Source organism: Falco biarmicus, chromosome 10 (genome assembly GCF_023638135.1).
Source record: "Falco biarmicus isolate bFalBia1 chromosome 10, bFalBia1.pri, whole genome shotgun sequence".
Taxonomy (NCBI): Eukaryota; Metazoa; Chordata; class Aves; order Falconiformes; family Falconidae; genus Falco; species Falco biarmicus.
In genome coordinates this window covers 25,633,530-25,659,650 of record NC_079297.1, presented here as the reverse complement: position 1 = coordinate 25,659,650, position 26,121 = coordinate 25,633,530, and the positions used below count along the sequence as shown (strand labels likewise).

At 47.9% G+C, this 26,121-nt stretch overlaps 1 long non-coding RNA gene across 3 annotated transcripts; it reads right to left on the bottom strand.

The window, feature by feature from the left end:
• Positions 1–78: 78 nt before the first annotated feature.
• Positions 79–24,996, bottom strand: LOC130156560 (uncharacterized). 3 transcript variants are annotated; one of them, XR_008824464.1, is made up of 4 exons: positions 24,803–24,996; positions 5,221–5,300; positions 3,859–4,041; positions 79–3,081 (listed from the first exon to the last, which is right to left on the bottom strand). It is a non-coding gene; the product is annotated as an uncharacterized LOC130156560 (long non-coding RNA). The 3 variants fall into 3 exon arrangements; XR_008824463.1 differs by having other exon boundaries at positions 5,221–5,303; positions 24,803–24,995; XR_008824465.1 differs by lacking the exon at positions 5,221–5,300 and having other exon boundaries at positions 24,803–24,994.
• Positions 24,997–26,121: the final 1,125 nt, after the last annotated feature.

The following is a 26,121-nucleotide window of genomic DNA, read 5'->3' as shown; positions in this document are numbered from 1 at the left end:
GAGCGGAGGTGTACGACAGCGACACATCCCAGCAGCAGCATTTCACACCCACTTCACACCGGAGCAAAGGATCACACAGGTGAGCTGTGGCAGAGAAACAAGCCCACAGAGGAAGCTTTATTCCAGGAGGTATCCTAATGAAATGCATAGGATTCTTTCATGGCAATATATATAAAAAAAAGCAGGAACAGATTTCAGTGGGTCATGTGGACCATCCCTCTGCCCCTAGAGAAGATCCCCTGGGTCCCTGCAGCTCCTGTGGCTCATCCCAGCAGCCTGTCCTCATGTCTCCTGGGCCTTACCATCAAGGAAGGCTTGCTTCAGGTTTGAACTGAAGCTCTTTGCTGCACACTAAACCCATTTGCTTCTGTCCTATGCAGGATGAATACAGAGAGCAAGTCCTCTTCCCTTTTGTGACCACCTTTAACATACTTGAAAGTGGTTATAATCTCTTCCTCCCCAGCACCTGTTGCAGCACTAGCAAAACTAGCTGGCTTTTACCACCCCATACCAGGTTAACTTCAATAAGTAGTTCCCACACCTTGCCCCAGCACAGCCACCAATCCCCCACAAGGTTTCAGAAGTTCATCTACTGTCCATGCTGTTGCTTCATCCTCTTCAGGCCAGTCCACCCTATCCTTGCCACTGCTGTGTCTGGATTCTTCCTTCTTCAGGCTCCTCTTCCAGCCAGCCTCTCCTCATCCAGCCCCCTTCTCTCTGCTTCTCCCAGGGCCTCTCCTTGTCTCTCCCACATCCAGGGCACTCTCTCTCCTCCCTCTGCTTCTTCCGGGTCTCTCTTCATCCAGTGCTCCTCTTCCATACCCCTTAGAGCTATTTAACTACTAGCAGGAACCAGCCACAGCTGCACATTATCCACGTCAGCCAACCCACCACCCCTGAAGCCAGCCCACAGCTGTATATTATCAATGCTAATTAACCTGCCTTCATTCCTCTGCAATTCCTCTACAAGCACCTCCTCCTTTTTTAAGCCCAGCAACCCCAGGTCATTCCTCTGTTCCTCATAAGCTGTATTTTCCAGGTCTTTCATCATTTTCACTGCTCACCTCTGAAGCCTCTCCGGGCATCTCTGTTGCTCCTGAAGTGCAGCATCCAACTAGGAGCGTGGCATTTGCCTGGCTGTGCTGGGGCTTCACCCCATCCCAGGATGCAACACCTTGGTCCCTCCTGCATTGCACCTTGCTTCTCCCAGCCCCACATGGTCCTCCTGAATGCCATCCCACCTCCCTGCATCCACTGGTCCTCTTTACCTTGGGTCATCGGAGACTGTAATTGGGTATTATCAGTTCCATTCTCCAGGGAGGAATGACAATTTAACCCTGGCTGGTCGCAAGATGACATCCTCGAGTCCACCTCACTGCCAGTTTGAAACAGCACTGAATCAGCTGCGACTGCCTTGCTGCCGCTGTGATTTTGCAGCATCTCTTGCACTAGCTTCAGCCCAACCATGTCGCCCAACCTTCTTGAACTGAATAAAAACTGGAGGCAGGGGTACATCCGCCTCTTCTCTCCACATGACAGGATTTCCCCTGTCATAACTGGAGTGATTTAACATGGTCTGTTCCCTACAAATTCCCGTTGGTCACTACCCCCCTGGGTGTTTACAAATAGCTTTATGATTATTTGCTGCAGCACTTTCCTGGGGTTGAAATTGGGTTGCCTTGTCTAAAACTCACCGGTGCCCCTTTTTGCAGCCTAAAGGTCCCCTACAAGCCCTCGGTGAAAACCACTAATGGCTCTGAACCCGCTTCAGGCCCTTTGCTAACCATCCCAGGCAGCTGGGGAATAACCTCACACGTGTGTCAATGAGAGCGATAAAACACTGTTGATATTTTCCTGTTTCCCACAAAAGATTACAGGAAATAACTTTGAGAATTTACCTGTTCTGGTTTAGTCTGACAGAACTGATGTCTTATTCATCCACACTTGAGAAAGGGACCTACCTCTCTGAAAGGGGGAGCAATTAGTTGTGGCTTACACCCACTGGTGGGTACCCACCTTTCTCATGGCCAGTTACGCAGTTTATGTCAGCATCTCTGTAAACGATAAGGAAAGATGAAGGAATGCAGGGAAGGCAGACATAGTGCAACTGCAAAGGGTGGCCAGTCACAGCTGGTGTCAGGGGTGTTTCCGTCCCAGCCCCCTCTCAGGAGATGTTCCAGCAACAAGCACGGACTCTCCCCACTAGTCTGTCCAGGTTTGGGAAGTGGGACTGGATGGATCAGCTCTCTATAAAGAGGGTATGGAAAGCATATCTTTTCACACAACGAATAGGTATAATTCTGGTGTCATTTATTTAAAGAACCTTACAGCCAAACCCTCAAATCTGTCTTGCAAATTATCCAAATGCTGAGCACCACTTTCCAGCGAGGGCAGGAAGGATGCACTGGTACCTGGCTGGAGGAGTGAGCAAAGAAGCTTCACACCCAACTGCTGTTGTCCTGACGCATGCAAACGTACAAAAATCAAGGGCAGAAATACAGTCTGCACTACAAGTGTGGGTGTATGCACAGCTCACGTCAGCACAGATGTACTTACAGCACAGAAGTGAAGGCGTGAAGCTATCCCAACTGTTTTAATGGATAAATCATCCAATACGTAGTAACAGCACAGTTTTGCAGCTGTTCAACAGTGCGGTGGGGTTCTGGGGAAGACAGTTCACAACAGTGCGTAAAGCAGGCGCCTGTTGGTGGTGCATCAGGAAGTTTTTTATCTTTCATAAACTTGCTATTGTCTAAAAACATTTTGAAAAGAGCTTACCAGCTAATCAGCAAAGTAACATAATTATGCCAGATGACAAAACATTTAGCGTGTATGAGTTTCTCCGCTGGCAGGGCTCAAAACAACATGTAGCCTCATAACTTTTAAATTCCAGTCAGATCCCGCACGCTCTCCCCACTGGCCTCCAGCTGACTCATCCTTTTCAGAATATTTCTTTTCATTACTGTGTCTGTAGGCTGCACATCCCAGAGCCGGAGCCAGATCAAGCTGGTACTAGCCAGTATGGTGAACCAGCGTTTCTCTGTGGTGGTCTCATCAACTTCTGCTGAATTTCAGCTTTCACTGAAAGGAAAGGGAAAAACAAATCAAGCACTCTAGGAATGAGGAGCAAGCTTTGTGGCTGTGGCCCCATGGAGGGCCACTTCACCGGCATGGCAGGGAAAGAAAAACAACGGGAAAGCGTGACTGACCCACAGAGGGGACCTGTGGCAGGTCCCGATGGCAGCGTCACCCATGGGAGCTGCTGGTGCCTGCTTCATTGCCACCCGCACCCCTGGGGCATGTGGCATGGGGATGCTGGAGGGGAGATGACCCGCACACAGTTACGAATCAGGCTGCTGCAAGAGTGAAGCAACCTGGTGCAAACCCCACACCGTGCCCCTGCCCTGGGGTCCCACGGGAGGGGGAGCCCCTCGGGCACATCAGTGCCCGTCTCCGTGAGGCTGCTGTCCCTGTGCCTGCCCTGCCCGGCACAGCCGCTCCGCGCCAAGCAGCCCTTTCTCTGCGTGAGAACCAAAAGGAAAACAATGCTCGTCAGCCAGAAAAGCACCATGTAAGTAGAAATGGAAGATTTCCAGTTCATAAAGAGCTACCAGTGAGCATTTTCAAAGCGGCATTAAAGAACACTTTGAAGTACAGCCCGTGAGTTCAAAAAATGCATTTGGGGGATAAATCCATATCTTGTTCCAAAGATACAAACTAAGTTTCATTTTACTAAATATAGACATGTAAGGCACAGCAAAATTAATCAAAACTCTCAATCATATCTCCCAAAGACATGTGTTGTGACAGGAGACCAGTAACCCCATGAAAAAAAAGGCTCAGTATTCCAGTACTTACACGCACGAGTTACCTCCGTAGTGTAAGCACAGCCACTGGATCAAACACTTGCGGGATTACACCCCTCGCGCTGGCAGCTTACACCAGGTCACTCGGCAGGATCTTTCCCACCAGGCAGTGGCTCACCCTCCGGCCAGGCTCCTGGCACCTCCTCCGTGCTGATGGTGAGTCTCCAGGGCTTAGCTTTTCCACCATCAGAGATCAAGTAGAAAAGTAACATTAAAAAAAAAAAAAAAAAAAAAAAAAAAAAAGAAGCTTTATTGATTCGGGTATACGAAATGATCCCCTCTGCAGCACGTTTTACACTAAGCCTCCAAATCTGACATCTCTTTGAAAGCCCTCTTAATATATCCAATTATAGATTTTCAGCAACTTTGTGGAATGTCGGCTTTCCTGGCGACTGACCCCGGAAAACACCATTGAAATCAGGAGGGATTTTGCTATTGAGCTCAGTGGGGGAGGATCAGGTCCTACATAATTTTATTGTCAGCAATGATGACCTCTCTTCACAAATGAAGAATACCCATCCTGAACCATGGCCTTCGGAACCTAAACCATTTATTTTTATAGCTGGATCCTTCCCCAAGTGGGATATTTTGTGCATGGTTAACTTATCCCAGGGCTTTAAATGCTTGCCAAGTGGCTTTAATAGCAGGATGTTGTTTAAAAAGATTGGGAAGGATTGTGGGCAGTAATAGAGATAATTGCCAAGGAGAGATAAATGAATCTTCAATCTCAAACCAACTTGGCTTTATCATTGGGTCAGGAGGGAAGATCCAGAAAAATCCCCTGTCTAAGACTAAATACGTAATGATAGTTTGGGATTTAGGGAAGTTGGCAGCTGTCAAGATTTTTTGATAAAAACAACTTTTGAGGCTTAATACAGGTTTGCAATTCCATATAAAGGCATGAAAGCCCCTTTTCACTCCAGGGATTTGGAATCATGAAATAAAAAAGCTGGAGGTGATTTTCTGGGAGAGGAGCAGACAGCAAGTGACATCCTGAACTGAGAGTTTTGCAGGCTGCACTGGGGTAGGGAAACCGGTGTGCGAAGGGGCTGAGCGCAGAGCCAAGCAGGTAAGGAGTGTTTTGCAGGACAATGGACATCTGCAAGGGGATGGGTGCCCCTCAGATGCCCCTTGACTACCCCTCGACCACCCCTCAGCCACTCCTCCACTGCCCCTTGGTCCCTGGAGCAGCTGGGAGAGGGCAGCGCATGCCAGACCCAAAGCTTTCCTTTCTGCTTTGCACATAGCAAAGAGAGCATAACCTGGACATAGTCAAGCGTATTTATTTATTTATTCATTCATCAGGGAGGGGAGGAGGTGGAAAGCCAACCATTTTAATGAGAAATTATCTTACCTTCCCATGCAGAATAAGGTACTGCATGACACAGCGACTTTTTGGGCCAAGCTATTTAAAACTGAGTTGCCAAATAAAGACTGCTGAAAAAGAAAAAAAAACAAGAACTGACTTTATTCAGGTCTCCCCTGCTAGGATTTGGGTGGTTTGAGTGGAGTTTCAGCTTTTCTCCTTCTGTGACCTCCTCTTCTCCCTTGCCTGCTATCAGACAGTGCCTGGAGCAGCAGGACCCTTGCTGCTCTCTGCCGTCCAAGCCCCCTGGGGTGACTTCTGCAAACGCTCGTGAGGCTTTTAAAAGAGTGCGGAAAGGCACTTTAGAGAGAGATGAGTTCTTTTTCAGCAAAAGCCTTACCCAGCTGAGATGGGGGACAACTTCTGAGATGTACTCAGTGGAAGTGGAACACTCACAGGACTTTCATGAGAATGGAAAAGGCATTTTAGTGAATTACAACTTATTTTTCAGCAAAGAGCTTTTCCAGCTCAGGGTGGGCCTTTCTTCAGTTATCTTCTTACCAAGCTGTTATTTTCTCCTTTCTAGATCCTACATTCTCAGCTACAAGAAATAACAAGGAGGAAACCCAGAAGCACTGTCCGGGAGGAGGCCTGACAAAATTTTCTCTTTATGGGAAAAGGAAAGCGTGACCCATCTTTCCAAAATTAATATTAAAAAAAAAAAGGCATTAAAAAACAAGCTGTGAAATAAAACTGGGGCAAGCATATCCCAGAACATGGGGGGGGGGGCGGAAATCCCCTGCCAGTGAGCCCAGCTCCATGTTAGCCAGAAGGAGAGCCTTCCCAGTGGCGTGTGAATTACATCCCATTCCCAGCTCAGGGATCTGCCCTCCCCGGCTGGCTGAGCCCCAGTGGGGAAGGGGCACAGCCTCCCGGCCGGCCGGGCCATCAGCTGAACTCGCCACTGCCTCGGGCTCCTCTTCACAGCCCGCTTGCCTTTAATATTGACATGCTCACACTTGGCGGTATTATTCGGAGCTTTGGGTCTGATGATCATATTTATATGGCTGACACCCAGACCTACTTGCCTATTCCTGCGGATTCCCGTGAAGTGCTGTCATGGCTTATTACCTGTCTATCTGCCTTCAAGCCTGGGTGACTTTTAATTTTTTGAAGCTTAATGCTGGGAAAACAGAATCACTTCAGATTGGTTCAGTTCACCTCCTGGATGTACGGATTTATGATGTAGAATACCATATCACAGACAGCTCACGAGCTGATTTCACTGCTAAGCTCTTAAAAATGGCCTGACTTGATCTGAAATAAACCTTTTCAGAAGCGTAGCAGCAAAAGGAGAGAAGGGAGAATGTCTTCATCGGATTTCAGAAACTTCTGCAGGTTTTGCTCCGTGTTGCTTGTCAGGCTGAGGAGCCCTTGTTCATGCCTCAGTCTAATCCAGAGTTGTGTAGCGTAGCTCAGTGATAATTGGAAACTCTTCTCACTCCAGCATTTTCAGCTGTTGTAAAAGTCTGCAGCTAATGTCATAACAAGAATTAAACTGTCTCATCATATTACACCCGTCTTAGCTGACTTCACTGGCTATTAAGGTGACAGCACATTGATTTAAAATTTGTGTTAATTGTTTACCCCTTCTTGCAGAGGCTTTCTTGGGGTTTTCGTAGCGACCTGCAGGCTTTCTGTAGCTGTAGATTATCTTTGCCTTCAGCTTTATATGGACTTACAAAAAAAATCCTCTTTGTCTGAATCACACCATGTAATACCTCCAGCCCGTGGATTTCTTTGGCACATATATTCCCTGTATGGGTCACTTTTAAAAACAAGCTCGTGGGGAGGGCATGGCTGGCTTTGATATTAGAAGATTTTAAGAGGGGTTTTTCCCTCTCTGGTTTTTATTTGTATTTGCTGCTTTCAGTTTTTCTGCCTACTAATAGCAGGGTGGTTGTTTTAGATAAACGTATTCCCTCTGCCTACAAAACCTTTCATGTCATAGGTTTAACGAAGTGGCTTGTGCTACTCCCCAAAACAGACCTTACAGCCCATCATTCACAGGCTTCCACTTTTGGGTTGAATAAATTGGTATCCTTGTAAGCCCGGGGTAACAAACTTTTTACCTAGAGTTGAGAATGAAAATTGCTTTGTGCCATATGGTCTGTCTCTGGCACAAATTGAGCATCACCTCAAGGGGGGTTTGGCACGCTCGGTGATTGCAAGGCTGGTAAATAGGGGATGTTTTCTTTTTTTTCCATCTTCTAGCTCTCCCAACCCATAAACAATGTATTTCTCCACAGATACTCAAAAAAAGTCCTTTCTTGTCTTCAAAACTACGAGTTTTATTCATCCTCTTCATTGAGGGTTGAAGCATTTCTCACCTTCTGCTCCACTTTGCTGTGTTTTCTCTCCCTGGAATGATTATTGAATGGGAAATGGGAAGATGTCAACTTGTCTAACAAAAAAATCTTCTCATTTAGGGGAAATAAGCAAGTGAACAAGTACGTAATAAATATTTATTTGTGAGTTTAAAATCCCATTAAAATCACAAACTGTTTTTTGTCCTGGATGTCAGGGACTTTGGAGCAGCCCTCGGGCTCGTTCTTGGGATGTGACCTTAGATAATGGACGTCTTCCTAAGGAGACCCACTCTGCCTTCCCTGGGCAAGAAGTGCTAATCGCTTACCCAGCCCTTCCCTCGCCCCATCTCCCACTAGGTCCTTTTTCGCTTTTTAGTAAAAAAAAATGAGCTTGTGCATGAGCTGCAATCGGATTTTAAAATTCTCTAGCGGCCAGTACATTTTACGCAGTTTATAGCTTGTAAACTTGATTGTGAATTGCAAAATTATTCCTGGTTATTTGAGTTCCCAGCATTTATTCCTGGGGAAAAGCAAAGCCTCCCAACCGTCATTAGAGAGCACTTCATTAGAAAAAAAAACATTCACTATTTATATTTTGAGCTGAAAAGTGCCACTCACTTGTATGAATAAAGCATGTGCTTTCCCAGGCTGCTGCTGGCTGTCCCCTGCACACCAGCGGCCTCAGCCAGCTCCGGCACCCACGCATGGCAGAGCCCCGAAAACAGAGAGGGATTTGCTGTAACAGCTCCAGCAACAAGCATAGCTGCTGGATGGTGCTGAGGGCTGCTGTGTGCCCTCGCCGTCAGCACGGTGCCATAAGGTAGTCTGGATTTAATGTGAACCTTCATGGCTTGGTGTGCAAGCCCCGCACTTTAAACCCGTGTGTTTCTCTCCCGGTTTGATGAACTTCTTTCCCTTTGATGTTCATCTGGAGTTTAATCGTGATAAAATGCACACAATGGTTAGACTGTGGAAGAGAACAAGGTGCTGAGGAGCACAATACAGTGCATTATCCGTCATCTCCCCTGTGCCGCTCGTTTGGTAGGCGGCGGCAAGGGCTGCAGTGGGAGCGAACCAGGGTGACATCCCGGGCGTGCTGGGCTCCTGCCGGCTCCTGCCACAGCCACAGCCCGAGCTGGGCTCATGGCATGGGATCGGGCACAGCCAGCCCCCAGGAAAGCCTCACTGGTGCCAGCACCCGGCACCCAGCCCTCATCTGCAGCCGTGACATTGCAGGGCTGTATTGCAGTCCCAGGGTCCCAGACTGGAGCATCGTCCCCAAAGGCCTCCTCTGGCCTGAGGGAGCGACAGCCGGCCTCAGCCGGTGGCACTACATGGGCAGGATGTGTCCCAGCTCCCTTGCTACACATCAACATCCCACATCAGCATCCCATGTCAGCATCTCCCATGTCTCCCCCACCTCTATCGAGGGAAGGTGGAAGTTTGAGGATGCCCCTCCTGCCCCGAGGCACTGGGATGCTCCCAGCACAGGGCACTGCTCCAGCACAAGCGCCAGCTTCCTGCCCAGCTGCCGGTGCCCCTGGCTCTGGTGGGTTCCCAGGAGCCAGGTGGCACTTGCTGCTGTTTGGGGGCTCCCAGGGCCAGGCTTTTCTGTGAGCAGCTCAATTTTCCTTCAGAGATACATTTCCAATGCATCTGACTGGGGAGGAAACCTCAAAAGTAGGAGACAGGGGGAACCCCTAAATGTGCTATTTTTATAGTCTTTCCATGATTTTAAGAAAGGGCACCAACGAACCATTTCAGAAGGCAAGACAGGGCAGCAGCACCGTGGCTGGTCTAGACAGCGTCATGTCCATGGGCCAGCACTCACCTGCGCCTGTTGCCCCCTGCCCAGACCCTCTGCCCATTGGAACCAGCACCTCATGGCCTAAATCTCCTTATGAATTATTTGTCCCTATTAATTCCAGGAGCCATGCACTTGTGCTGCAGCTGGGGACACCTCCAGGTAGCTGGTGCCAGTGCCGCCTGCCTGGATGCCACCTTGCCACGGTGCCCTGCGGTTCCCAGGAGCTCCCAGGCTGCTCCCTGGTGCCTGCCAGGGCCGGCAGACCCAGGCAACCCGGTGACAGCCCTGTGACTCAGGTATCGCCCTTGCCCCCCGCAGCCCCAGCCCTGCTACTGGGCACTTGCTGCTCTCCACCACGTCACAGCACACGCCAGCCTAGGTCACATCTCGGGACATGCCAGCTTGGGTCACATCACAGCAGATGCCACACCTGGTCACATCTCAGGACATGCCAATTTGGGTCACATCACAGCAGATGCCACACCTGGTCACATCTCAGGACATGCCCTCCCCAGTCACACCCTGTCCCTGCAGCAGGCAGCACCGCGAGGCTGGGCTGTGGTCCCCACACCCTCCCAGGCTGGGCAAGCTCCCAGTGCCACCTGGCACCCCGGACCCCGTGGAAGCTATCACAATCCCCAACCCCTGCAGGTGGGCACGGTACATTGTTGGGGTAATTGTGTGCAGCACCCGCGCAGTAAGGCCATTTCTGTGAGCCTCCCCGTAGCATTTGGTAGCCTGGATGGGCAACAAGCCCCAGGCACCTTTTTCTGGGGATGGCTGAGGCGGCTCTGGCTGTCCAAGCACAGTTCTGCCATTCAGGATGGGGATCACAAGGACACGCGTCTGTCCTGCCTGACCCACCCCCTGTCTGCAGACAACCCCCTGTGCAAAATAAGGGCAGAGTCCTAACGAACCTATACATAATCTCATCTCTCCTTAGATGGCCTCTGCCACCAACAGCTGTCTCTGAACTGTGTCTTTAGAAGAAAATTGTAGTTAGATCCTCTGCAGATATCACTTCTTACCTGAGAACAGGTTTGAGGGGGTTTAAGCATTCATTTACTTGCAGAGTTTGGGGATCACACATTTTCTGTAATTTTGCTGGGATTTTTAACCTTATCTTACGACATCTGTACTCGCTGCTGGTCTGACCTACTTAGTGAAGTCAAAGACACTGGAGATTAAACAGAGTGATCCAGTTCAGTGCATACTTATAATTTCAAGGTCCTGAGAGATTTTTTTAGTGTCTAGTAGTCATTTCTTGCTATTCAAAGACTAATTGTAACTTTGCATTAAAAAAAAAAAAATCTGATTTGCAAAACAAAATCATGTGTTTGCCTGAGAGGGTAAAATTTATAAGCCCAAATAACAGAGCTGCACATGAAATGTGTACAAGGATTTTTAACAATTATTAACCTTATTAGCTTATTAACCAATGCTAATACCTGCCGGTGTAGACCATGATGCTGTACAGTCCCGGTAAAATTTAGCTTAACTGTGGTGAAATAGTCTTTTTTTTTTTTTTTCAGGAATGCTTTCCACTGTGTCCCCATTTCAAACCCAGAAAGCAAACAAGTTGTAGCAGACTTTCTCTCGCAAAATGAATTTTTCAAGCTCTGCTGCATTTTGCTGAAGTGTAAGAAATTTAAATAAAAGTGATCCCAAAGTTAAGAAGCTGGCTTCAGGGCAGAGACTAGTGGGGATTTCTGTGAGTACATTTGCTCTTCATAAAGTTGGAGGTGTGGGTAGGTTTTCTTGTTGCCAGAGGAAATCATTCATGAGCCTAAGACCTTCCAAGAGTGCCTCCCTTTCCTACTGCACTGTGCAGCTAATATTCTGGTAATATTTTGCAGATACAAGTGAAAATAGGAAATCACTTTACAATTTTGTGACAGCATCTGGGCTTTTCCTTCTATTCTATTACTATATATATATATATATATGTATGTGTGTGTGTGTGTGTGTGTGTGTGTATATGTCAAGCTACCCATCCAGGGGTAGGGGCACAACGCTTCTGAAAATCAGGCACAAGAGTTTCAAGCACGTCCTGGGCACTGAACATCTACGAACAACTTCTTGCCTTGACAAAAAAATGCCTGGGGTGTAGCAGTGTGTTTTCCTGGTATTTGATGCTTTGGTTTGTGCTTGGGAGAGTATGGCATTTAACACCACGTTTTTCTGGCTTTTAATCCGTATTATGAACCTATCACCAATGAGACTTCCAAAATTATTACATGACCATGACCATGGCACTAATGTTTGCAAAGCAGTTGCTGTCTGTGTAATATTTTTCTGTATTTTTACTGCTTATGTGCAAGCTGCAAGATATTTTTTGCTACATCTGCTCTGCACTGAAGCACCCTGTATAAACTGCTGTTAATACTCAGCGGGTTTATGCTGCCGTGTGGGAACTTGCACGTCTAGTTTCCATGACCCCTTCAGACACAGGCGCAGACCTGCTCTGCCACGATACCAGCTCTCTGTTTACATGAGGACATTTGCAGATACATTTTGCTGGGTGATAAAATATAATTTAAAACGTGCAAAATTATTGCATGCAGTGTTTTATTCCTAAAGGTAAAATCCACTTAGTAAAACTCCTACTGAGATTTGTGCTCAAAAATGCATTTCTGCAGTTTTATCAATGAATTTCCGCAGGTGATTGATTTCTAGGTGGCTGAATAGTGGTTAAAAGCAGAGTACACACAATCAACATAAATTACTAGTATTAAGCAAAAGCCAGATACTGGGAGAGTCTTTATTACTTTGGAGTATCTCATATCAGTAAAATAAAATTGTTTCATGTAACATGAGACAAAAGTCATTTGCAAAACAGCATATCAAACCTGAGTCCAATTTACTTCTAAGTTCTGTAATACAAGGGCGGCTTTGCCCTGTTGTTACTATAATCACACCTTCATTAAATGCGATACACAAAGATTTTTTTAACCAAAAATCAGTCACAACCATGGATGCCACTTTATAATTAAGGTGCAGGTCCCTGAGCCTGCAAGGATTCAGGCGGAGCCTTAACCCTGCGTACAGCAAGAAACTCAGGATTCATCCCAGAGTCTCAGGCTGAGATGGGTGGGCAGCACCTCATCTCCAAACCAAACCTACTGCATCTGCGGGACACGTGAAGAAGTGCCAGCCTGGGGTGTGGGCGGGTGGGCTGTACGTGGCTTAGAGCTCTACTGAAGTCTCTGCATTTGTTCCTTTTGAATCCATTCTCCCTGCAAGGATTTGGAGCTCCGGAAAGTTTTCTGCGTTTTAGGGGAAGCACAAATCGCACAAATTGGAGCTGGCTTATGTAGCTGCCCCCTCCTGCTAAACAGCATATTTCTGTCTGTATTTGACTGCGTTTTTCTACCCCATCTCCTTCTGCCCTGCAGAATCTGTCAGTATCGGGTTTCCTTTCATTAAAGTTTCTTCTCTCTTAACATCCATTCTTCCTCATAGATATTTCCTTACCACTGCTTTTTTCAGTGGTTTGGTTTGATTCGAACTGGAACTCCTAGGGTGGCATGTAGAAGCAATGAATTTGTTTATACCTATTTACTATAAAGCACACTATTTCTATTAGCTTTGCTCATTGGATAATATTTTTAGGGAAAATGTAACACTCCTTTAATTTTAGATCATTTTTCTATCTTGCTTCAGGCATAGGCTCCAAGAGATGTGCATGTAACATAGATGCTTCATTTACTCCTCCAAATATGCAAAGAACACAGCTATGTGCAATAAACATTGCTAAGGGCATGGCTGAAGACAAGAAAAAAAAATCAATGGTAAAGCTGCTGCAAATTCCTTATTAATCGAAGAATTTCAACACCTACTGATGTGCCTGAGCCTCCACACGCAGTCATGAATTTAAGAGCCTGGGACGTACAATTATTCATGAATGCGAGCTGTGTGTTTGTGCACAAACTGTACAGCAGATTTTTGAAACAACCATCTGAGGGTGTTATGGCTTAGTCAAAATCTGAGAGCAAAGGGGAGATTTTTGTTTAAATAGGGGGATTCAGAATGTGACTCAGAGAGAAATCATGCAGGATACTGAGACTTCATGAAAAACCCTTAGAAAAAACGCATTGTTGTCTGGAAAACCTGGACATCCGCATGCAAAATCTGCAAAATTTTCAATATCTGAGTCATATCTCCTTCCTTTTACCTGCAGTATCGTGGGTTGGGTAAAACACTGCAGTGAAGCACTGAGCAGCAGACAGGGAAAGGGGAGGACAATGCCTAAACTTCCATCGGCCTCAGAGAAACTAAGCTTTCCCCCGTGCAGCTTTAGTCTCTGGTTTTCACATCTAGCTGTAAATCTGGCTTTGGGCTATGATGCACACTTCTGCCAGATGTGGTTAGTGTTAATCACATATTATTTAGATCAATATGGATCTCTGTTTGATGCACGTAGCAATTGCTCACTGCTCTGTATTCTCTAACTCTTTGTATTTAACAATATCGGTTATAAAAAGCAATTTATACCCAGGTCACAAACCCCTTTACTCCCCAAAACCCCACTGTTACTGGTAATGCAAAGTCCTACTGCTCATAAAATAAAAAATATTACAGTCCTGATTTTTCTTTTAATGTCCTAATAGTCCAACTGATTTCCCTGTTCATGGGATTTTTCACATCACACCATTTAGTATTAACTGGACATGTGTAGCTGGAGAAATCAGCAGTGAAACAGCAGCATCACATATTGGAGATGAACACCTCCAGGAAAGGCTCTGTCTCCCTGTCCACATGCAGATATGCTTAGTGTGTCTCTCCATCCCAGTGCTTGGATCAGAAATGTATGGTTGCTATTGTAAAAACTTACGTAGCACAGAGATGTCGCAACCAAATGTATGCTCAGACATGTCGCAGGAGGTAGCAGCAATTTACAGCCACATCAAATGCCATGGCTTTGGCTTCCTTAAGAAGTATTTCACACACCAGAAAAAGTAATTACCGTTCCATTGTGCCTTTCCACATGGTGTTCTGAAACGCCTGGCTAAAATGAAGCAAACTATCAATACTGTATCTGTTGCAGATGAGACATCTACAAATACGGATCAGTGTAATCCAGTCATTGATTTTAGGATTCTCAGCCCTCCAAGGACTGTGACAAATCTATGCATTGTCCCTGAGTGATGGGGTTTGCTTTGGGATTTCTGATTTCATTGGGGAAACCGTGTAAAAGCTAATGTCAGCAGAGAGTGCTCTGCTGCTGCCCAGCTGGGGCGGCTCAGGACCACAGCTGGGTCCTTCCAACCCCGGCTGTGGTGCACACCACTATCAATAGCCAGGTAGGTGTACTGCCCACAAATTAAGTACAGGCAGACCAGCAACGTTTTCTTGTTTAAGACAAGCAAAGGAGAACTGTTGCAATATTTGTGAAAGTTCCTGTTTTACCTTGTTTTGGAATCCACTTGTACTGTGCAAGTGTACGTAGCGTTCCTGATGGGATTTGGTGAGGTGGTGGTGCGGGGGAAGCATTTGGGTCTCAGTGGAAATCAGTAAATCCTAATGGTCATACAGAAAAAAAATTGTCTTGCTGCACCTTTATCTGGAGCTTGCATGTATAGTGTTATCCCTTTGACATACTCGCCCTGTAACAGATCCTACACAGATAAATGTGTCCTTGTAACAAAAAGAAATACTCTCTTTCTGAAATACCCAGAAAAGTGAGGGGCCATGTCTATAGGTTGTGAATGCACACACAGAGTCCTGCCGACATACACGCTTACACAATGTTTTATGTAACTGAACTTCAATGCAATGCAAATGTTTACAAGAAATGGTTTGCAACTCTTTGGCTAAGGACAAATGAATAATTTGCTACAGAAAGCAGGGAAACTGCTTTCACAAACTTTTCCATTTTAAATTAATCAGGAAAAGTAAAAATGTGTGAAGAAATGTTCAGATTTCAGCTAATCTTTGAGATCAAATACACACACCGAGGAGGAGAAAAGCCAGGTAACAGATACATGCTGGAATGAGGAGGAATTCCCACCAGCACCCTGGATATTGTCCCCAGGCACTGTTCCTATCATTCCAAACACCACAGCAGCTTCAGGTTTTCCCCACTTACTCCAAGATGATTATATCAATATCTGTTATTTCTTTACCCAAATTGTAACCTGTTCCCAGGCTAAACTGGAATGAACGCTCCGGCAGAGGCACAGAACGGGCAGTTTTCCAGTCTCCACGTAAAGCCTGCAATATCCAGCACGCTATGGATGAAGCTGGTACCACTGGGCAAGGTATACCCAGAATACAGTACCTAACATAAACGTCTAACAGGGACTGAACTCCAAGATATTACACCTTAAAAACATGACAACCCTATGCCCAGGAAAGTAATTGCCAGCACTTTCTGAAAGTGTTAAATTTGCTTCTCTTAGTTTCTCACTCTTTGTTTGCTAGGATGGTTGAGACAATCTGTCTTTAAAACTGGATAAAAGCTGCAATAATCTATCTATATGCATGTTTAAAAACATGGCTTCACACAGTGCATGACAGCCTGGCAGAAGGATTTTCTGATCACTTGGACAAACCTGCAGAGCTGGGTTTGCCACTGTGAATTGTGCGGAGACGTTCCCAACTCACAAGCCTCCACAGGCAATGTCAGCTCAGAGAAACTCCAAAGAACGTGCTCTCGGTGCCGAAAAAGGCTGACATTATTGCATCTACTCTACACCTCTGAAACTGCTAGTTTATGCAACATCATTACTGCATGAAATACGATTCACACGTGAATAGCGATCGCGGCTGTGAGATACGCTGTTAAAGATGCACTCTTCCACATGCTTCGGCTGCTGCCTGCTTTCAACCCCTACCCACCCCACTGGGCAGACCCCCAGAACCAGGGAATTCATACATAAGACTGTACATTCTCCACACTAAATAGCTATAAGAGCACTCAGTTTTCAAGAGAAAGCTCAATTTTAGACAACAATAGAAAAAAAACTATGTGCTTAGTATTGATCATGAAGGAAGAATAGAAATAAAACCTGCAGTCTTCAGTTATTGATATAAACACCATCACGTGCTATGCGAGCTGTGATTTCAGCCTAGTGACCACATCACATGGACCTGGGAATCTGTCCATCACGCCAGCGAGCTTTGGATCAGAGTTGTGAAAGCCAGAGCTGTATATATGGCATTAAATTTGTGCCTGGTGAGTCTTGCAACTCAAAGAAAAGCACGCCTCGCTTACTTGCTATGTAAACAAGTACAGACCACGTCACCAAAAAGGGTCTGAGATTTACCCAGCAGAGCAGTGAAACATCTGTAGTCTTCCATATATTTCACAAAGAAACATTTGCCTGGTAGCACGTTTCATTGTTTCTGAACAGTGACACATGGAGCCATAGGCAGAGCAATCAAATCACAAAGAAATTAAGTATTGTAGAAATCGATATTATATTACTGTATGTTCTGTATATGATATAAATCCATTTTATATCTAGTTTTGTTAATATATATTTATATTCTACACAGAATATAAATATAGGGTATACATATAGATATTAATCTATTTAAGTAAATCTCTATTCTATATCAAATTTGATTTAAAAGCATTATTGCAATTTGGGGCAAAAGCTCTTGTTTCTGATACACAAAGACATAAAAAACATTTCTATAAATAAGCAGCATGAACTTTCCAGGAGGATCTGTAATCTTATATTGACTAGTTGCGTTAGGTTTTCCTGGGTAGCATATGCAATTTTCACAGGAACACTATTTTTAAACCTGAAATTATTCTGCATTTCTGATCTGGAATTTTGTCATCAAGGTCACTTGTAGAAAGTGCAAAATGATAGCAATATACAGGCCTAAAATTTGAACAAATAGAGGAGTGGGTGCTCATTTTAAAAGAAAGTGAGAGTGTAGGAGTGGTAATGTATTGCACACTGTATCTGTGTAACCATACCTCCTGACACTTGGCAATCATAAATTACAGTATTACTGGAAACCCAGAGCCAGCTGATTAAAAGGCATTTGAAGAGATCTGGCCAAATAACTACCTTCCTGACACCAGGGCCCTGAGAAGCCGAGAGGATCTGCTCGTGTTTCTCCACCGCCTGTAAGACGAAATCCAGAAATGGGTAAGAAAATGGGTTAGATGCTTACAGGGGCTAGCACTCCTCGGAAGGAAAAAAACGTGCCACTATTAACAGAGGGTGTGTGAAAGTGTGAATGTATAGCTGGGGTCAGGTGCAAGGGGTGTGCGTGTGCGTTAATCTGTCTTTGGGTTGTGCTGCGGAGTCTTCTGGGGCTGAGAGCAGCTGGGCCAGGTCCCATCGTGCTCAGCTGAGCAGAGGCACACTGGAAATCAAGCCTGAGCCAGGACGGGGACAGCACCACCATTTGTGCCTACGTGTGCGAGAGGGAAGCCAGCAGCACGATACGACCCTGCACGCATTTGGTCTGAGCACTCGGGGTGCCCGAGCCCAGGTCCCACAGCCAGTACAGTCACGGGGGGTGCAGGTGCAAGTGGTTGCAGGCAAAATGGGGGAACTCTGAGCAACCTTGTACCCAAAGCCTCCTGCATCCGATTTCACCTCCAAGAAACACCAAAGGCATCACAGACTGTCACGGCTTGAAGGGGAGACAGCCTCACACCCCCCCTCCCATCAAGGTTCTGGCTGGATTTTTATGGTGCTTTTCCCACAGAGGTGGAGCTGGGAGAGGGGAAGACGAAATGTCCCAACTTAATTTCTTTTTAATGGTCTGATGGAGCGTCTGACATGTGAATCCTCACTGTCCCTGCTCTCCAGCTTGACTTCAATGACTGCTTTTAACAAACAGCCTCCCCCAGACAGGGAATTTCTGTTACCTTGCCCAAACCTGCTCAAATACTTTGCGCTCCCAGTTATACATCTAGCACAGGATTTTGGCAAAAAGCGCGAGAGGCGCATACTTTGAACTGCGGGTAGACTTAAAAACAGCCCCTTGATCGTCAATGATGTCTTTATCCATTGAACCAGAACTGGGTTTCATAAAGCCTTACGCCCGTAATTTCTTGATCTCCTCCCGACGTGCCAGCCAGCCCCTGCAAACCAGGTCATTTTACAAGAGTTCATACGCCTGTATTACGCCCTGCAATATGCATTATAAGTAGCTTGTCGGGAACCATCGGTGACCACAGATTAGCAGGGCAATATTCCCTCTGGAAATCTTTGAGCCTGCACTGCCTTCCCTCATTACAGAAGCTATCGGGTCCGCATTCTTTGCATCCACTCACCAAGGGGGCTTTACATTAACTCTACTCGGGGCTTTGGAGTTTTGCCTCTGAGCGGATCACGGGCAAAGCAGGATGCTCATTTCCAGCGCCTGGCGAGGAAGGAGAGCCTGGCCGCAGTTCCCCGGGTACCCCAGCATGACCAGGCCAGGGGGGGCTGCAGCCGAGTGCACCCAGTGCAGGGGCTTTGCTCCTTGTGACTCCTGCCCAGTGCACAAGTCCTAACTGGGAGTTGAAAGCCTGTCCCCTCCTAAGCTTCAGGCGTAAATTTCAGAGGCTCCAACGTTTGATAATTAACAAGTTCTGTCGTTCCCCTCACTGTTGCACTAGCTGTGGTATTTTTAAAGCTTTTATTAAAAATTAATTTCTTTATTTTGTTGGAGACCCATCACTTGGTCACGTGGCTCCCTGTCATGTTTCTATCCTTCCTACTCATATTCGAGTTATGCCATCAAGCTAATATATTGTGACTGCTCTTCTCTCTTGTGACAAAGCCTTGCAGCTGCCTCCAAATCAATAGATGTCAAAGAAATATGAAAACAATCATGACAGAGAACTTAAATCCTGGCTAGAGTCTGCATAATAAAAAATGTGCTTCTGTTCTCAAGGCAGCGGATTAATTTATCCTAAAGTTTAGTCAAATTTTATTCCGGTACCTTTTTCCCAGCAGATAGAGCTACATCTGTTGGGTTTGTAATGTAATTTGTAATTACTGCCCTTCATGTGGTCCAATGCCTTGAACCATCTTTAATTAAAAGCATAATTAAGGGAAGATCTAAAGGAAGACAATTACCAGATGGTCTTTTTTTTAGAAACAGTTAGTTGCATTGAGGATGTATCCTGGTCCATTTCTGACTTGGATTAAAAGGCAGGCTGCCTCCTGCACAATCTGCGAGGCGTGAGGCTGAAAAGGGGCTCAGGCATCCCAGGCAGCACCATGGCCAATAACTGTGAGGAAGGTTGTGGGGGGTCCGGGGGAGGGACCCCAGGGACCTTGGGGCAGAGGGTCGACCTGGCTCCATCTCATTTCCCAGGGCAGGTGAGCCCTGCCGCCCTCCTCCAGCCCAAAGCTCTGGCCAAACCCACCCCAGCCAAGACCCCCACCATCACTGGGGACACCCTACAGCTTCCAGGAGGCATTTTCCTGGTGAAAATAGTAATTAATAGCAATAGTAATTGTGATAGTAATAATGCTAGTAATAAATACTGATAGTAAGAGTGATAGTGATGACAATGATAACGATAATAATAACAACAACAACAATAATAATTATGAGGATGGAGGGGCTGAGCACCAGAACAGCTTCCAAAAATGAATTGTTGCTGCTGCCCTGGGTGGGACAGACCCTGGTGGCGGGGGACACACACCATGCCTGCCCAGCCTTTGCTCATCACAGCCTGAGCAAAGGTTTCGGCTAACCTCCCCCTCCCATAGACACCCCTGCCTCACTGGAGTTAGTTTTGGGGTCCCTCCCTGCCTTTTGGTGTACTCTCCTTCCAGAAGAGACCCCAGCCCACACCTGGAAGTTTCAGAGAAGACCATTATTCAAAGGAGAAAGGGTGGGAGGGGATGGGAGATAACCCCGAAAATATGAATAATGCAACGAAGTGCAGAATTATGTGTGAGCACAAAATTTCTAGGGGAAGTTGGGCATAAAAAAAGGATAAAGAAAAAAAAAAGGAAACCTCGAGCAGTGGTGTAATGTAAATTAAATTTTTGCTGTATTACTAAGATTTCATTATTTGATTGTTCCTACTCAAAGTAAGACAGCAATGAATTGTAATCATTTCAATTATCTTCAAGATAGTTTCTTTAGGACACAAGTTGTCAAAGATATAAAAAAGTACATTCTTGCTGCTCCATGGGTCCATTTTCCAGACGGTTTGTCGTTCTTGCTGCATGATTTAGCCGGGGCTTTTTTGCATACTCCGGCTCTCCCACACGCCCTCCGCGGGGGCGCGGACCCGGTCCCTCCCGGCGCGGACGGGCCGCGCAGGGCTCCGCACCCGCGGAGCCAGCGGGGTGACCCTGCCCAGCGCCCGCATCGCGTCCTCCGTAATTAACTTGGCACGGGAGGGTTTGGGTGGGTGGGTGGATTTACCCTCTTTCCCTCTTATTTTTGCGGCTCCCCCCTCCCCGGGATGTTTCCTGGCCTATTGCTCTGACACAGAGAAACGCGGGGCGGGCGGCCCCGCACCTCGCCTGGCCGCGGGGCACCCTGGCAGGATGCGGCCCCGGCCCCGCAGCCCTACAAACACTGTTTTCTCCCTGCTGATCCCGGCTGATTTGCAAGTGAGAGCTGATCTCCACCGGGAAGGCGCTTAGGTCTCTTTAAGCGCAAACCAAATAACATTTAAATGCCTTTTTACTGCCGAGGCATTATTTATTTAAGTGGCCGTCGGAAATCACAGCAACGCGGGTCCCCGTTCCTCCCGGAATATTGTCCCTGCCCATTTATTAGAGCCACTGGTTTAAAAGAGGCTCTCTCCGAATAAAAGAGCGAGTTTGTCCCCATTATTCATATCTAGGGAGTCCCAGGCCTTTAGTACATTAAAAAAGCTTCCAAAGGACAATTCGCCATCCACAGATATTATATTTGTGTAATGTCCTTTTGTCGAAGCTTTTAACACCTTCTTATAACGAATCATTTGTTCTTTTCTTTTTAATTTTGATAGACAATTAGCCATCAAATATACACCAGTTGACTGTAACCGAGCATTAAACTAGCCTTTATTTAACGCTAATTTAGCATAGCTGCTTTGTTTAACTTTGCCATACAAGAACCAGGTTTTGTAGCAAAAAATAGGTGTAATTTTATGTGGGGCTTCATTTCTTTTGGCCCTCTACACAGCAAGCCTTCTCCTCTTTGTAACCCATTCTGCTGGGCAGAAACACCATCACGGAGTGCCTAGCACCTGGAGTCTGGAAAAAATTAGCATTGATATAGATTTAGTTGAAATGTAATCTCTTAAATCTGTCCAAGATTCGGGGAGATAATTACACTTTCACTGAATTGCCAGGGGTCAGCGTCTCTGTGGACCTGAGGAGTTGATTTACTAACAATAGTGTTACATAAAAAATGGTGTTTGAGATTATAATGTTAATAGATGCAGTCACTAGGGAAAGCAGGCAGGCTACAACTAATTCGATGGAACTTGGGTTTTGCTTTACAAGGATTCAAATCACTTGCAGCATTTAATTTAGAAGAACGAGTTCGGCAGTAATTACAGCAAATGGAAAGGTCGCCTTGGAATATTAGTTATTTTTTCCCAAGTTGGGACTCGGGGTTTTGGGGGGGAGGGTCCTTTTCCCCTGCCCCCGGCGATGGCCGGGAGAGCCGCGCTGCTGCAGCCCCGCACTTTTGCCACTCGCCACCTCGGACCCGGCAGAAGCCCGCTCAGGCAAAAGAAACGGGGATGGAAAATACTGGTGTAAGCGCTGGAGTTGCCCCTCCAATGGGACCCGACAGTTCTCAGGGAAAGTCGGGGTCGCCTTCTGCTCCCGGGGGATGCTCGCCGGGCCGGGCCAGGTCAGCATCTCCTCGGGCACAGCGCACCACGTCCTGGGTGCCAGCGCTCGGCGCTTTCGTTGGCATTTTGGGGGGTGGCGACGGGAGCGGGACTGGACGGGGGGCCGTGTCCGCGCCCACCTAAGCCGCGCAGCGGGAAGGGCAGAGCCACCCAGCAGTGACCCGGCGGGGACCAGGCGCCCCGCACCCGGACACCGGCCCACCTGGCGGGGCGCGCTGCCCGCCTGGGCAACCTGCAGACCCCAGCCCAGACCCGAGGCCCGGTACCACCGTGTGCCCCCCGCAGGGCGCGTCCCCCTCTCCGGCAGGACCGCGCCCTTACCCTGCGGGGACACCCGGGCCACGAGCGGCTGTGAGGAGCCGAGGGACGGCGCCGCCCCCGGGGGAGCGGGGCTGGTGCCGGGCGTGGGTCCCGGTCCCGGCCCTGGCCCCTGCAGGGGGGTCCCGCGGAGGCTGCCTCCCCCCCGCTCCAGGAGGGGCCCCTGCAAACCCGGCGGGCGGCGGGAGCGCGGAGCCCGGCGGCGGCAGCGCTGCGCGGGCGCGGAGGAGCGCAGCATCCTGCTGCGCCGCATCCATCCCCGCCGCCAAGTGCCGCCGGGAGCCATAAATCCAAATCAATCTCCTACGGGACGCGCCGCCGCCGAGCGCGTTCCGCAGCCCGGGCCGAGGGGACGGCGGTGGTCCCCGGGAAGCCCGGCCCGCCGCGGGGGGATGCGCTACCTGTGCCGGCCCCCCCCGGCGCCGCGGACAAAGGCGGCCGGGAGCGGCCCCGCCGGCTCGCCCCACCGGCCGGCCCCGCTGCCCCGGGGGAGCCGGCCCCGCGGGCAGGGTCGGCGGAGCGGCTCCCGGGGCGGCTGCGGGGCGTCGTCCCCGCGGCCGCGGCTCCGGTGGGCTTCGGCAGCCGGGGCAACCCCGGCGCGCAGCCTCCCACGGCCCCCGACGCCCTCCGTCCCTGCCTGTTTATGTTTTAAGTCCACCCGATCTTATATGTAACAGCAATATATATGTTAATTGAAAACTTCTGAATTTAAAAAGGTTGTGACAAGTTATAATTTGTCTTGTCAATGTCTGGAATCCTTGTTTAGCTCTTTAGTTGTGGCTGCTGTTCGTGCCTGTCAGATAACAGCTTGCCTAACGCGCTGCCTTCCTCTCTTATGGCACGGAAATGACAAATGTGCTGTTTTATCCATACAATTTATTTCATTATTGTTGCCAGCACGAAGCATCACAATCAATCATAAGGAAGTCCAGTTGGCAGGTGTCAATCTTGGTATGTTTTTGTACGTCTCAGTCTATATTTAATCCAATTACAAGGGTCATGGAGTAAGTGCAAATCCCCTTGTTACAACTCACATCTTATTCAAGATTTAAAGTAAAAAGTCAACTTGATCACATGGGCGCTTTGGGGGACCTCCGATACCTTTTGATATGTCGTATCCCCCCGCTCCCAAATTATGCAGAGATAGCGTTTTATTAAAGAGTTATCGCAGGTCGGTTGGGGTTTGGGGATTTTTTTTTTCCCTGAGTGTTTGTGTGCAAATGAAGTATCTTGTTATTTTGCTAAAGAAGAGGGAGGCTTTAATGATGGGAGATCTTTCCGCTCATTGCCCTTTCAAATACAATTGTAGATCGAACTCAGCCTTGTCACGTTGAGGAAAAGTGAATTTCTAACATCCAGGACGTGCCTGTCGACTTTCAGCGAATTGCATCCAATCACCCCCAGGGAATTCAGCTAATGTCTCAGTCTAAACCGGGATGAGGGGAGAAAAACAAATCAAACATTGTCCGGAGTCACGCTTATTATGAAAATGTTTTAAAGGATAGAGAAGGAAAATAATTCAAGACAGCCCAGAATAAAGTTTTAGACAAATTAATAGCATTAGGAGTCATCGGGAGAAAAAAATGGAGAGAGAAAGCCCAGCTACAAAGTTAAGGTATAAAGAAATGATTTATAGCTATACGGTTCTTTTTTAAGCAAGAAGGTTTGTTGGCTTTGAGTTGCTTTTTTTTTTTTTTATCCTGCTTTTTTTTTATGAGAAAACAAGGTGACGGCATTGAAAATAATAGTCTTATTATACAGTCGGCTACAGCGGGATTCTTCACAAGGGGAAATGTTATCTTTCTGCTAAATTTCTGTCTTTAGGACGCTTCAGTTCACAGAAGTTTCTTGCAGCATCTTAAATTCAACCCCCCAAAAGACACACTCCCGCACGCTAATCCCTCTTGTTACAACAAGTTTCAGGCTCGCCAGGGTCCTCAAAGCGGGGTGCCCCTGTCAGCCTGCTCAACCCGCTCTTGGCGGATGCTCAGGAGAAGGCTGGATGCAACCGTTTACCAAGTTGCAGGAGAGCCTCTCAGGCTGCCATCCCCACAACAGCCGGCAAGCTCCCAGAACTTTATATGGCAACATACGAAAAGCCATTTCAATAATAACTCAGGTATTTTTTATTCGAAGAGATGGAGCTATTCAGTTTCTATCAAACTGCAAGAGCGGCTGAACCGACAGGACGAGAGGATTAAAAAAAAATAATAATAACAACAAACAAAACCAAAACAAAACAGGAGCAAAATTGTATTTCTGCACCAAGGTTTAAACGCAATCCTGGGGGCAAAAGATAAATGTTAGACAAGCAAAGAAACGTGTCGGGGAAATAAAATGAAAGTATTTAAAAACACGTACCTTGGACAAGGGCAAAAAATCCCAGCTAAAATGCTAGTCAAGTGCCTCTTTCCTTGAAAGCCAAAACCACGTTTCTATCGCAACATTTTTCCTGTTCTAGAGAGTTTCCTCTGGTTTTTACCGTTTATTGTAGCCAGTCTTGGACTCTGCAGCCTGTGCAATGCCACAGTAAACAAATTGTTCTGATGTGCTTATTATTATTGCTCAAGTTCTGCTTGGATAGAGAATTAAAGCTCATTATTACAGTGTGTGTTGAGAATTGCTCAATCTATGTGAACACGGGGGTTTGGGGCATCCTCGGGAAAAAAAAAAAATCATACCACACAACACCAACCCCACAACTTCCTATCGTGGTGTAAATCAAATATGTATAATGCTTATAAATTTGTAACACGTTGCCGTGACCCTACTCCTACCCCCTGCCCTGCGCTGCGGCGCCCGCGCCGAGCCCGGCTCCCCTCCGCGCTGCACCGCGGAGCCGCCTCCCTCCTCTGCGGCCCAGGTGACGGCTGCGGACCCGACGGTGACAGAAGGAAAAAATAACGGGGACACACACAGATCGGGGAGTGGGGGCGTCTTTCCCCCCGGGACCGCTCCCTGCCCGAGCCGCCCCGGCGGGGCGCGGGCGCTGTCCGCACGGCTGCGCGACGGGGGGTGCCCGCTGCGCGCCCCGCCGCCCCCGCCTGCGCGCGCCGGGGGGTGACACGGGGCCGCTCCGGGGGCGCCCCCGCGGCGGGGCGGCCCGAGCCAGCGCCCGGCGGGCAGAGCCGGCCCGGCCCGGCCGCCCCCGCAGTGCTTTGCAGCCCTCCCTCCCCAACCCCCCACCCCCCATCCTTTCCTATTATTTTTCTTTTCTTTTTTTTTTTTTTTTTTTAAAGCCTCTGCGGCGATCTTACAGCCAAATACGGATTCTGCTCCCGGCGCTCCCCCACCTTCCTGCCTCGCTTCCCTCTCTCCTTTTTTTTTTTTTTTAGGAGATAAAAAGGCAAACAGAGAGCGCTCTGGCGCTGGCGAGGGGACTGTTTGCCTGCCTCCGCCGAGGCCTGGCCAAGCAGACTTGGCTTCACGCCTGAGCAGTTTCTGGAGAGCGGCGCGCTGGAGAGCAGGGGAGGCAGCACCTGGCCCTGCTTTAGGAGCCATCTCCTTTTATTGACAGCCAGATAAGCAGGCGGGAGCCGTGGTGTTTCCAACGCTTCCCTGGAGGACTCTGCCGGGTTGCAGGGAGCCGCAAGCCCCTTAATGGCAGCGGCTCCAAACGCTCCGCGAAACCCCTTCCTGGCAGCGCCGCCGGGCCCCCGCCGCCGGGGCTGCCCCCCCCC